The following is a 13,857-nucleotide window of genomic DNA, read 5'->3' as shown; positions in this document are numbered from 1 at the left end:
CGGGGTACGAAGTCACACTGTTCTCTGTGGTTTTTAGATTTGCTTTTTGGGGGGCGAGCTGGTCACCAGCAATCGCCAAGGGGCCGGGGGCTTCAGGCGGTGGATGTGGAAGTGTGGAGTAACAGGGTAGTGATCAACCTGAGGCGGTCCAAAACGGATGTACTGGGAAAAGGGACGTTGGTTATGTTGTGGGAGCTCCTGGGTGGGGAAACGTACCTGGCTAGGTGCGCAGCGGCCTTCCAGGAGGAGCGGGCGAAGGTGGGGGGTTCATATTTTAAGCATGCGGACAGCTCTTCGCTATCGAAGTTCCAGTTCCTCAGGGTTTTTCGGAAGGCGTTGGCACGGTTGGGAGTGGACCCGGGCCAATTTCGGGACACATTCTTTAAGGATTGGCGCAGCTACTGAAGCGGCAAGACTGGGCTTGGGGGATGAGCGGGTGAAGAAGATTGGCAGGTGGGAGTCGGTGAGGTTCAGATCTTATGTCAGGCCAGACAAGTTGGTATAAATCCTAAGGGTGGTTGATGGGGAATTTTGGTTTCGCGGTTTGTTTTCGTGTATGTCTATGGTTTGGTTACCGGGGTTGGGGTTGGAATGCAATTTGTGTTGAAATGTTTAGTAAAATTCTTTTGGGACAGGTTCCGGACATAGTGGTGCTTCACGCAGGTGGCAATGATGTGGGGTTGTTACCTCAAAAGGAATTGATTGAGTGTATGAAGAGGGATGTGGACAAGCTGAGAGAGTTAGTGCCGAGGGTTATGGTCATATGGTCGGAAATGGTACTGAGGTTTTACTGCTCTGAGCTGTAAAGAGTAAAGTTGGGGGGAGAAAAGAGTGAGATGGGGTACAATTTGGAGTTCAGGGCTAATAGGTAGGCCTTTGGACTGGTTTGGTAGGTTCGAGCTCATAGGTAGCTCTGAACCGGGGTGTGTAAGGGTGTCTCGGTATGCCCCTACACTTGTGGTGCCCTTTGGTGGCAATGGTCATGTTTCAATGTTAAGTTAAATGTTACAATGTTTTGAGTATTATGTTATGTGGGAGTGGGTCATTGTCAGGGGGTTTAAATTGTAAAATGAAGGATAGAAATTGTGCAGGCCAACGTTGGCCTGCTGTTGACAAGGACCTTTTATATTTTCTGTTAAGAATCAATAAAGCTGTGATATAATTTTTGCCAAAACTATGGTGTCAGTGTTTTATTGGAAAATGGGTAATGGTGGGGTTTATGCATATGCCGACAAGGCAACTATGCACATGTCATGTAACTGATGGCCTCTCCTGACCCTTTGAAACACACAAATAGGAGTCCAGCCTTCTGCATAGCCTGTACCTGTTTATGTGGCATCTAATGGGCCCCATGTTTTGTTAATATTATTTATTTGTAATAGAGACAATTATCACGCTCAGTGTGAGTTAACCAGCAAATTATCTCTACTCACACCAGAATGTACTACTTTATTTATTTTATTTTTAATTTCAGTACCACAAGGGATAGCAGTGACATGGTTACTGATAGGGTTAATGCTGCATCTTGTTTGTGATTACATGCCGTGGTCTTTAACTATGTTTACTATGTATACCTAATATTTATTAATATATTTAGGAAATGTTGCTGTTGCTTATAGAATTAGAAGCAGGCTAATTTCCCAGTAACACGTAAAGTCTGCACTTACACTGGGAAAACAGATTCATTGTCTGAGCTCAGTTTTACTCAGAAGCCAGCCTTCAAGCCATTATAAAGGATCATGGTTCTTTAGTTTGCTAAGCAAATCTACATGTTAATGTGCAAACTAGTATGCCTTCAAGAAATATAGACTGACAATGCATCCCAGGAGGAGACTATATTTAAAATAAGAAAAACTACCACAACAAGAGGATATAGTCTTTAAGGACCACTCCACACTTCCAACCCCACCACACAGTTTAGTAGATATACCCCCAATGCATGCATACAAGCATATTTTCATGTATGTATGTATTGGGAATATAGTTTAAAATAGCTTACAAAAGCTGCAATTCTAATGACTGCAGCCTTTGTAAGCCCCTCCCCTTTTTTCCCAGAAGAGACTTTCAGTCTATTCACAAGGAGATAACCAATCAGAGACTTCTCAATGAGGAGCCGCTGACTTGGTCCCCATGTGTACGTGCGCCGGCTCGTGCACACACCTGCACAATATTGAGTGCACGTATATCGGACTGTGCACGCGCGGCTGTTCATGCACGCGTGCGCACCCAGTCTCATTTGCAGAGATTAAGCTGTCAAGCTGGTCTGAAGTCTGTGAGGGAGGGAGGGGGAGGCAGGCACACTTAAGTAGAGTGTGCCTTCCACTTCTGTTAGCTCAGAGGGGAGTTTCCTGGTTAATTTATAAAAGTGCTGATTTCTCATAGAAATCAGAACTTTTATAAACTGGGGTTAAATGAGGATACTCCTCACCAATAAAGCACTTAAGTGGAGTGGTCCTTTAAATTAGAGGGGCAAGGCTTAAAAATATCCGGAGTGTTGTGGATGCATGGAATAGCCTTCCAGCTGAAATGGTAGAGGTTAACACAGTGAAGGAGTTTAAGCATGCGTGGGATAGGCATAAGGATATCCTAGCTATAAGATAAGGCCAGGGACTAATGAAAGTATTTATAAAATTGGGCAGACTAGATGGGCCAAATGGTTCTTATCTGCCGACACATTCTATGTTTTCCCTCCCACAAAATAGTCAAACTATTTAAAAACGCTGACTGACTGCACTCAGCTAACAGAAAGTCCTTGAATGAGCTTTCAGCTGCCAGGGTAAAATGTCAAACTGTTCTTAAATGGTTTGACTACTTATGTTGGAATGGCGCCAATGTGCGACTTGTACCATAAACACTACAAAGAGCTGTAGTGATTATGGGGCTAGGTGCTTGTTTGTTTGTTTTTAAATAAAAAATATGCAAATCCATTGGGTTCCTTATTTTAATCTTTTAAGTACAGAGGACTTTGCTTGCCACTAGGCCTTTGCCCTTTATACATCTAGGTCCTGTATGGAAATGTGCAATTTTCTAACATTTAATATTTATGGAATATTGGCCCAATGACTTGCTGCTCTAGCTGAGACAGCCTAATTGCAGATTAGAGAGCTGCAGTCTCTGGGTGAAAAGCGAAACCATCGTCTGGGGTTGCTGTGTCTCTTGTGCAGCGGAAACATGCTGGCATTTCGGATCTGGACTGCCCGTATGGGTGGGACCAGTCTGATATGTTTCAGAGATGTTATCTCTGTCATGGCACAAGATGAGCTAAAACCAGCTTGAGATCTGAGCGCGGACCACCGAAGGGCAGGTTAATTCAGCTGCTGCCCGTTCTCAGTATACTCTTGCGCCCTGTTTTTTTGCTGTCTGAAACCATTCTAAAATGCTTTGTCTCCTCACAAAGGGAGGTGCCAGGCCACTCCTGGCACCATAATCACTTCAATACACTGTAGTGGTTATGGTGCTTGGCGTGTTCCTTTAATCTGGTTCAGTTAATCACAAGAGTACACTTCAGATATACTGGTGTTTACATATTACTGTAAAAATAAAATTTGTCTACTTTGAGTTGCTTTTGAAAATGCAGTAGTTCAAGCATGTCAAACTCAAAGGCTAAGATGGGCCAAATAAACAAGGTTTACGTTTATGTGGGCCGCAAAAAACAACAACTTCAGTTTCCATATAAACTTAGCTTTATTTAGAAAAGAACAGCATAACAAAAAGTTGCCTAACTGACACTGGACATCCTCGCGCTCGTAGTGCTTCAAAATAAACAAAAGAGCAAATTTATTTTAAGAAATGCATTTGAATATAAACAACGTTGCAGTCCAACTACCTTGACATATTAAGAAATGTTTAGTAATGGGACTGAAATGCTATGCTGTTGCACGGCTGTAAAAAACAAATTACGTTATCTTGTTGATTTTGAAGTTCTATGAGTGTGTTCTTCACTTTGGCTAAGATCATCAAACTTGCCAATCCAATGTGGAGGCTATTGTGCATGCGTGGCAAAAAGCTGCACAGCTAATCACCATCTCCATGGGGAGCATTCAGCGCCTTCATGCAGACACAATCTAACACACTGCCCCTCCTCCCACTCTAATACACTGCCCACAAATCCAATACATTGCCCCCAAATCCAAAACACTGCCCCTCCTCCCTCCACTCATCTACTCCACCATACACTGCCCCCTTCACCCAATCTAATACATTGCCCCTTAATCTAATACACTGCCCCTCCTCCCTCCACTCTGTTTGAATAGACAGCCCCCACTCCCACCACTCTACTTTAATACACTGCCCTCCAACACTCTAATACACTGGCCCCATTCCTACCTCCCTCAAATAAATACACGGCATCCCCTTCCCCAGTTTAATACAGTGGCCCCCAAACTTCCCCAATTTAATACACTAGCCCCCTCCCTCTCCCAGGTTAATACACTGCCCCTTCCCTCTCTAAAATTAATATACTGCCCTCCCAAAGTTAACACACTGACCCCCTCACCACCACTCTGCACTGCCCTCCCCAAATTTAACACACTGGCCCCTCCCTCCCTCAAATTAATACACTGGCCCTCTCCCTCCCCCAAATTAATAGTGTCATCTCCCACCCTCAAATTAAAGCAGTGTCCCCTCCTTCAAGTTAATACGCTGCCCTCCCCTCCAAATGAATACAATGCCCCTCCCACCCTCAAATTAATACAGTGCCCCCTCCATCAGATTAGTACACTGCCCTCCATCCCTCAAATTAATACAGTGCCCCCTCCCACCCTCAAATTAATACAGTGCCCCCTTCTTCAGATTAATACACTGCCCTCCCTCAAATTAATACAGTGCCCCTCCTTACCTCAAATTAATACAGTGCCCCCTCCCTCCCTCAAATAATAGAGTGCCCCCTCCCTCCCTTAAATTAATAGAGTGCCCCAGCCCTCCCTCGAATTAATACACTGCCCCCACTCCTCCAAGCTCCTCTTCTTCTACATTACAATTTGCTGTCTGTCCTTCAGTTCCAGCTCCAGCCCTGGTCCTCTGGCACTGCGAGCAGGAGGGAAGGGCGAGTGGTTGCTCTGGTCTGCTCAGCAGATACACAGCCACTCTGCCCTCTTGTGGCCGGGAGAACAAGAATCAGGAAATATTTTTCCTGTCTTGCTGGTCACAGCCACAGCTGAAAGCGGCCCCAGGGCAGGCGGGCCGTAAATATATTTACTGTGGGCCGCATGCAGCATTTGACATGCTTGCAGTAGTTGTTTGTATATCACTTTTAAAATTATGATTAAAATATAACAGACATATAACAAGTCTATTTTGATAACAAATATACTGTATATATTTTACAGTTAATATTATAAACCCTCATTTAATATAATTTGAAGCCTATTTTATATATATAAACCTTGAATTATTAGTAAAATACTTGTTAGCAAATTCTAGATTTGATCTGAATAGATGAGAACCTGTTGGTTGATGTTTTATTACACTGAACTCTTTGAAATAACCCTAGCCAGTGAGTTCTTAATGATCCTGAAAAGTGACTGCCTGATTACACTTTAATGTTATTTACAAATAAAATCACAAGTAATTAAAGGGAAATCTTGAGGCTTTTTAAGTTTGACGCCTGATAACTTCCTGATTCAGCTCAAACTAGAGTAGTGCTGTGTAGGCAACAAATGAGATCAATAGCAACATAATGATAGTGGCAGAATTAAGTGAGTAACCCGAGAAGTACGCCTGCAAAATGCACACAGCTGCCACAAGCCTGGGCCACACAGTGCACTCCGTTCTTCCGTTCTAAATGTTCATCAAAAGACGCCCTGCAGGAAAATGGAGTTAGATCCTCTTTATTGCTGATTGTGTCTCTTGCCACATTTATCAGTGGAATTGGATTAGGAGTTGGCAGCTGCAGGTAGACAAGGTTCTGCAGTGATTAAATATGCAACTTGGCTGCATTTATTGTGACAGACCTTTAGTAAATTCTACTGTACGCACCATCTGTCTAATTTGTATAAAGCTAACACGGTGCTCTAAGCTACCCGCTAAATAACAAAATAATTTGCTGTATTGTCAATAGAAAGTTTTCAAACAAATAATTTTTACATTTTGTGGTGTGGGCTGTCCAAACTAAGGAGGGAAATGTTTTATGTGCATCATCTCGTAAGTGATATAGACAAAAGCACTTTTTTTTTCCTTTTTTTTTTTTAAATAAAGTGTTTAATATTCTCTTCCCCTGGGATATGAGGCTGTCAAAATATAAAAAGCAAGATTTCCCATGACTGTTAAAACCTTTCAAATTATGTCAGTTACAAGAGAATTTTAGATGTATATTTAGTATCGGTGAGTAAATCCGATATGATTGATAATTTCTTATCAGGTTATGTTTAAAATAAATGGGTTTGTTAAAAAGTCATATACAATTAAATATAATTATGAGGAAGCAGTATTGATAAATAGTTCTATGTTGCTCACTGCTTAGCGAGTGAGATAAAAATATTACATTCGGCATTGTTCCTATAATAATCCGACTATTGCGTTTAACCTGCATCCAACTAATAATAGAATGTTTAACTGCCATAATGTTGTTTATAATCGCTAACAACATTACTCATAAGGAGGTGGTTTCAAGGTACATAATGGTTTTGTAACTATTAAGTCACTATTGAGTATCTTTATTTCCTTCGTAAAATCTCCATCACATTAAATTATTTAGAAACCCTGATTTTCAGCTTACACACATTAAAAGTTTTTGCACTAAGTGCCAAATGTTGCAAACAGCACTTTAACAGAATGATTTTGCTTTGATCCCTGTAGCAATTCCTGAATAATTTATCACAGGTTATTGCCTTAATTCTGGAGAGGAATAGAGCAATAAAGGCAGATGAAAACACTCTACTTGAAACACCTTGGGGCCTGCTCATTCCTCTGACATGGCTCTTTTGTTGGAGCTATTTAGAAGTTATTAAGACGTCTCTCCAGAATTAAGAGTGTACTACAAGAATGAAGACAGCCATCTTAATTCTAAAGACAAAGCACAATGACCCTTCACCTTTCTTACTCGGTTGTTATTATATATCAGAAATATGAGGGTAATATCTACGTGAGACTGACCAAACTAAAAGGAACATTAATATTTTCCAATAATTGCACTTGAAATGGACTTCTTTTTTTGTTCAGCCTTTAAATGCTATTGTTGACTTGTACAGTCACTGTAATATTTTTATTTACATGCATCAGATTGTTGGGTTGGATATGAAGTAGGACTTGCAAGGCGTATCTGAGCTTGTTTTAAAATATTTACATGAATTAATTAAAATGGATATGCTTTCAGGTTAATACTGGCTAGTTATTTGTCCATCTGGTTGTTGGTAATGCAAAAATCAATTACAGTCCCTCTTTCCCACTGACAGCGTATGTTGATAGTGCTGGCAAGAGATCTTTGCAGGATTGTATTTGCACTAAAAACAAAGACCAGCTACATCATGCTGTTTGATTGTATGTATTCTTTTTCTACTGTGATAATAGCAAACCTTGAACCAAAGGAGATCACTCCCCTATCCTTGGGTCAATAATATGGCACAGTAGGGGAAGAGGAAACAAATCTAAATGAGCTAATGTGTAATCAGTGAAATATCATACAATATTGCCAGTAGTGCAGTTAACCTTAAATACACTATTTGGAATTACCTGCTGAGAGGTCACTTTCTGTTGACTCACACTGATTGCAGACACATATGACCCGTTAAAAATGTAATTGCCATGTATTTATGAAACATTTGTAAATGTTTCTAAATTGTGTACTGTATTTGCAGAATTAAACTTATATATAGTTGGATCTGAATTATTTAGCTCAATAATTTGCATTATATTTATAATATGTATCATTCAATAATGTTTTTTTTTAAAACATTTTATTTTTATTTTTATGAACGAGTCTAAGAAGTCTGGGTGATATTGAATTATGCACACAAATAGACCATTATAAACAATGAGCTAAACATTTTTTTTTTATTATTTTTTACATTTTACCATTTTAATTTATTGCTAGTTTCTTATTCAAGTACAAATTGGTTGAATGTTCACAAGCAACCTATACCCTAAATTGCACTTGGTTAGAGAAAATAATACATGAGAAGCAGTAGAGAATAGTGACAGACAACAGATTAAGCAACAATCTGCAATGTCAGATAGCAGTTACTAAGGCCAGTTGTGTTCGGTATAAAAAGAGATAATAATTAATGAGACAATAATATAATATTGTCTCTATATAAATCAGCATTAAGACTTTACCTTAAATATGTGGTTCAGTCAATTAGATTAAAAAGCCCTAGCCACACCTCCCCTGGCTGTGACTCACACAGACTCTATGAAAAGAGGTTTAATTTTTACAGCACAGTGTGTTTACTTCAGAAGTTCTTATCCCCGCTTTTCATTCATGAAATTCAGACAAGCTTGCATACATACATACATACATACATACATACAGCTGAAATCTGGCCATCCCGAAAAAAAACATTTTCTTTTTGGATCAAGTGGTTCAGCTGGAATACATTTTTACCATGCAAAAGTCTAATTTTAAGCTCACATGTGTGTTATTATCAGGCATAGATTTGAATCCCTTCTTAAATATGGACAATATATTTGCTTTCATCCAATCCTCTGGTATGATACATCCAATAAAAGAATCATCAAACATTAAGTGAATACCATCTAGGCCTAAAACTTTGTTCACATTAACTGTAGTTGCTTTAGCACTCTTTGTCCTGTGTCATTCAATCATGTTTGCTGAACGTTTTTTTTGTAGTAGTGATATGCATAATTACTAGGCTTATGCATTTAGTTTTAGACAAATTGTGATTTACCTAAATATTGGTCAATGTTATCTGAAATTCCTGAGTACAAAATTACCAATGGACAAAACATTTAATTTGTTTTGTGACTTTAAAACTCCCAACTGTTTACCCGCTGGCAGCACTAGCAGCCAGCCGGCAAATAGTTAAGAAACAACTTGGTGGCGCAATGGTTAACCCCTTAGTGACCAGAACATTTTTCAATGTTCTTACCGTTAAGGACCGGGGCTATTTTTACATTTCTGCAGTGTTTGTGTTTAGCTGTAATTTTTCTCTTACTCATTTACTGTACTCACACATATTCTATACAGTTTTTCTCACTATTAAATGGTCTTTACAAAGATACCATTATTGTCATCATACCATATAATTTACTATAAAACATTTTATAAAAACACTTTTTCTAACTTTGACCCCCAAAATCTGTTATGCATCTACAACCGCCAAAAAACACCCATGCTAAATGTTTCTAAATTTTGTCCTAAATTTAGAAATACCCAATGTTAACATGTTTTACCTTTTTTTGCAAGTTATAGGGCTGTAAGTACAAGTAGGATATTGCTGTTTCAAAATATATATTTTTAAAATGTATCAATAGTGACATTGTAACAGGGTGCCATGGAAAGTTACAGGGTTAAATACAGTGCTAGCAAATTAAATTCTCTGGACTTTCGGCCTGGGTTGTCAGGCAGGTCCCTTAAATTGCAATCAATATAATTACTTAATTATGTAAATATATTACATAAATATGAAGCAGAAGTGAAATATATATACATATTAAGATATTTGAAGTCTGCGTGTATATTTATGAAATTATTTATGTAATTATGTATATGGATATATATTTATATATTTCATATTTTTTTATTTCTTGATATATACATAGATATACTACAGAGTGAAATACTAGTCATTATTGAGCCATATAACGTGATATGTAGCAAATATACTTATTGGATCCAAATCTCTAAAGGATTAGCATATCAAATATAGGTGAAATGTTACCAAGGTGTTATTAAAAGTGCCAGTGTCAGTAAAGTGCAAACAGAGTGCAAAAAGAATATCACTAAATATCTAATATAAAATCTATATTATACTGTGCAACTAAAGGTGCATAAGTAATGAGGTAGGTAGTATAATCTTGCATATAAGTTCCACATAGTGCAAATGGTGTAGAAATATCTACTCAGAGTGCTTTCCTAAATACTTAAATACATTATCTAGTGCAAATAAAAGTGCATACATAATAAAGTACTTTGTATAACAATTCATTTAAACTCCACATCTACACAAATTTTCACAGAAAAATCTACACAAAGTGCATAAATAGATTAATATTAAAGTGCATAATGGTAAAATACTGGCACCAGATCTTGAATAAATTACAACCATAGTGCCACCATTTCTGGAATATTCAAAATAGATGGGGCAAAGGAACATATCAACTATGGGCACAGGGGCAAGATGTTTGTAGAACTGCATATAGAAAAAAGCATATAGAAGACAAAGACATACTATAGGACATATAAGTGAATTTGTGCTACATATAAACAATTAATTCATTATGATAATGAAAAAATGAAAAAGCATTAAAAAGGTTAAAAAAAATAAAAACAATCTTGCAAGCGACTCATATGAATGAATTATATTGTCAGGATCGGGACAGGGATCCAACACGCAGAGTACAAACAGTAGAAAGGTACGTATACCGGACCTTAGAATGGCCGGACTAACGTACAGAGAATAATAGAGAATGGTCAGAGACAAGCCGAGGTCGAGGGAACGAGAAGACAGGTAAGCGAGAGACAAGCCGGGTCAAAGGGGTAACAGAGATAAGCAGGGTAGTACAACAAGCCGGGTCAGAACCAAAGAGAAAACTAGAATACAAGAGCACTGAGTGACTAGACAAGCTAGAACCACGACAGGGCAATGAGCTGAAGAGAGAAGCAAGCTTAAATACCCTGGCTCCGGAGAGTAGACACGCCTCCGACGAGTGCTGATTAGATATCAGTCAATTGAGTGACAGGTCGCTCGGGATTGGCGTCATGACGTCAAGTACCGAGCGTCATGTTAGAAAAGGAAGTGGATCCCTCGCGGCCAGCGTTTAAGTGACCGGATGGACCGCGAGGAACGGAGGAAACGGCTCGTCTGGACTGATAAACGTCTAAGTCTCTACCTCTCTCAGAGGTAGAGACTTCAGGTACCCTGACAGTACCCTCCCTCTCAGATACGCCCACCGGGCGGAAGGAACCGGGGCGAGATGGGAAGCGGGAGTGAAACGCCCTGCGGAGGCGAGGGGCATGAACATCCTCTTGAGGTACCCAACTCCTCTCCTCAGGACCATATCCCTTCCAGTTGACCAGATATTGTAGCCTCCCCCGGGAGAATCGGGAATCGATGATGGAGTTGACCTCGTATTCCTCCTGACCCTCCACCTGAACAGAACGAGGTGAGGAAACCGTAGAGGAAAATCTGTTGCAAATTAGCGGTTTCAGCAAAGAAACATGAAAGGAGTTAGGGATGCGTAAGGCAGGTGGAAGAGCTAAGCGATACGCAACCGGGTTGATACGAGTCAGAACCCTGTAAGGACCTATGTAGCGAGGAGCGAATTTCATAGAGGGAACTTTTAAACGAATGTTCCTAGTACTCAGCCATACTCTATCCCCAGGAACAAAAACTGGAGCCGCCCTTCTGTGCTTATCAGCGTGCTTTTTGAACAACATAGAATTATGCAGGAGAATTTGACGAGTCTGATCCCACAACTTCCTCAGATCGGCGACTTCAGGTACCCTGACAGATATGAGATCATTTCATTCAGTCCTTTGGGGGCTATAGTGTCTAGTGTAAAAATCCAGAATGTCTCTCGGTTCAGGAGAAGTTTGCCTCCATCTCCTCCGCGTTTAGGCTGTGGAATGTGATCAATTGCTAAAAACTTAAGTGCTGAGAGTGGATGTTGATAGGCAAGGAAGTGTTTAGCAACCAGCTGTTCAGATGTACCATCCCGATAGGCAACTCGTATGCTTGATCTATGTCCCCTGATTCTTTCGCACAGGGGTGTCTCGGTCTTACCAATATAAAAAAGTCCACATGGACAAGACAATTTATAAATCACAAATGGAGTCTTGCATGTTATGGTGTGTCAGATCTTAAAAGTTTTATTCTTATGTGGGTGCTGAAAAGTGCGAGAAGGTGTCATGTGCCCACACGTGACACAACCAAGACATTGAATACTAACCCGACTCTGTACTTCAATATTGGTATCATAGCTCTTTATTGGATCCGAATGGACCAACAGGGCCCTCAAGCTCCTGTTTCTACGATAGCAGACAAGTGGAGATTCTTTAAACACACGCCATCATTTTCCAATTGTCTTTGATAATTTTGGTGACATTTGGAGATGCATCGTGGAACGTCATCGGGAAGACTAGCCTTGGGGCTTCATTTTCAACTTTCTTAGCCTTAGTGGAGCAGGCAATCTTTGCCTCCTGTTGTGCTCTAACTAGGTCATTCCGTTCGAGGAATTTTTCCAGCATTTCCTCCAGTTGTCTTTCCATTATAGTGCTTTCTGAGTTATTGCGAATCACTCTCATAAATTGAGCTTTGGGTAGTGATTTCTTTAGGGCCATTGGGTGTGCACTTTTATTGTGTAGGATGGTATTCCGTAGGTTTAGTATAGAGGCAGAAAGTTAGTTGCTGTTCATTAATGGCTATCTCCAAGTCCAAAAATTGGACAGATGTGGAGCTGATATTTGATGTTAACCTTATCGGACTATCCACTTGGTTAAGAAATCGTACCATTTCTTCAGCTTCCTCAATACTCCCATTCCAGATTAGCAGCAAATCGTCAATATAACGAAAGTAGCCTTGAATGTATAACCCAAATTTGGATAAGATCCATTGTTGTTCGTATATATACATATATGCATTAGCATACATGGGGGCCATAGCCGCCCCCATGGATGTACCCGAGATCTGGAGATACCAACAGTCCTTGAACCTAGATTCCAAGCCCACCAATCAGAGTGCTCTTTGTCATTTTACACAGCGTGGGAAAATTCCAAAGAACTTTCCCACGCTGTGTAGAATGACACAGAACACTCTGATTGGTTAGATTCCAAGCCCACCAATCAGAGTTCTCTTTGTCATTTTACACCGCGTGGGAAAATTCTAAATAACTTTCCCACGCTGTGTAAAATGACACAGAGCACTCTGATTGGTTAGATTCCAAGCCCACCAATCAGAGTTCTCTTTGTCATTTTACACAGCGTGGGAAAATTCCAAAGAACTTTCCCACGCTGTGTAAAATGACACAGAGCACTGTGATTGGTGGGCTTGGAATATAACCAATCAGAGTGCTCTGTGTCATTTTACACAGCGTGGAAAAGTTCTTTGGAATTTTCCCACGCTGTGTAAAATGACAAAGAGCACTCTGATTGGCTTAAACCAGCCAATCAGAGTGTTTTTAGCCTAATTGCAGGGCGTGGCAAGGCTTTATAAGTCTGCGAGGAGCCCTCCATGGGTGAAGATGGATTATATATATATATATTTTTTTTTAAATTGCGTCGGTTCTTATGGCTTTTTATTTGGCCTTTTTGGGGGCTGAAAAAAGAAGATTTTAGAAAAAAGAAGACGTCAAATGGTAAGTTAAATTTTCTTTACAGGTTAGTTATTTTATTCCCTCTTCACTATTTTTTAGGGTGAGGGGGGTAGGTAGGGGGTAACTTTTTTGGGGGTGTGAGGCTTGGGGACCCCTAGTCACTTTTGATTGGGGGGGAATTTTTATTTAGGACCCCCACTCAGGGGTGGGGGCTGGGGGGAGGACAGTAGATCCCCCATCATTATTTGTATGTCCCCCACCCACCGCGCAGGGGTGGGGGCGGGGGGTGGACAGTAGGTCCTCCCCCATTGTGATTTATGGCCCCCACCCACCGCGCAGGGGTGGGGGCTGGGGGAGATCAGTAGGTCCCCCCTCATTATTTTTATGGCCCCCACCCACCACGCAGGGGTGGGGGCGGGGGCAGGACAG

This window comes from Pelobates fuscus, chromosome 3, assembly GCF_036172605.1.
Source record: "Pelobates fuscus isolate aPelFus1 chromosome 3, aPelFus1.pri, whole genome shotgun sequence".
NCBI classification, from domain to species: Eukaryota; Metazoa; Chordata; class Amphibia; order Anura; family Pelobatidae; genus Pelobates; species Pelobates fuscus.
The sequence above is the reverse complement of the archived record's forward strand: the minus strand, read 5'-3'. Positions refer to the sequence as shown.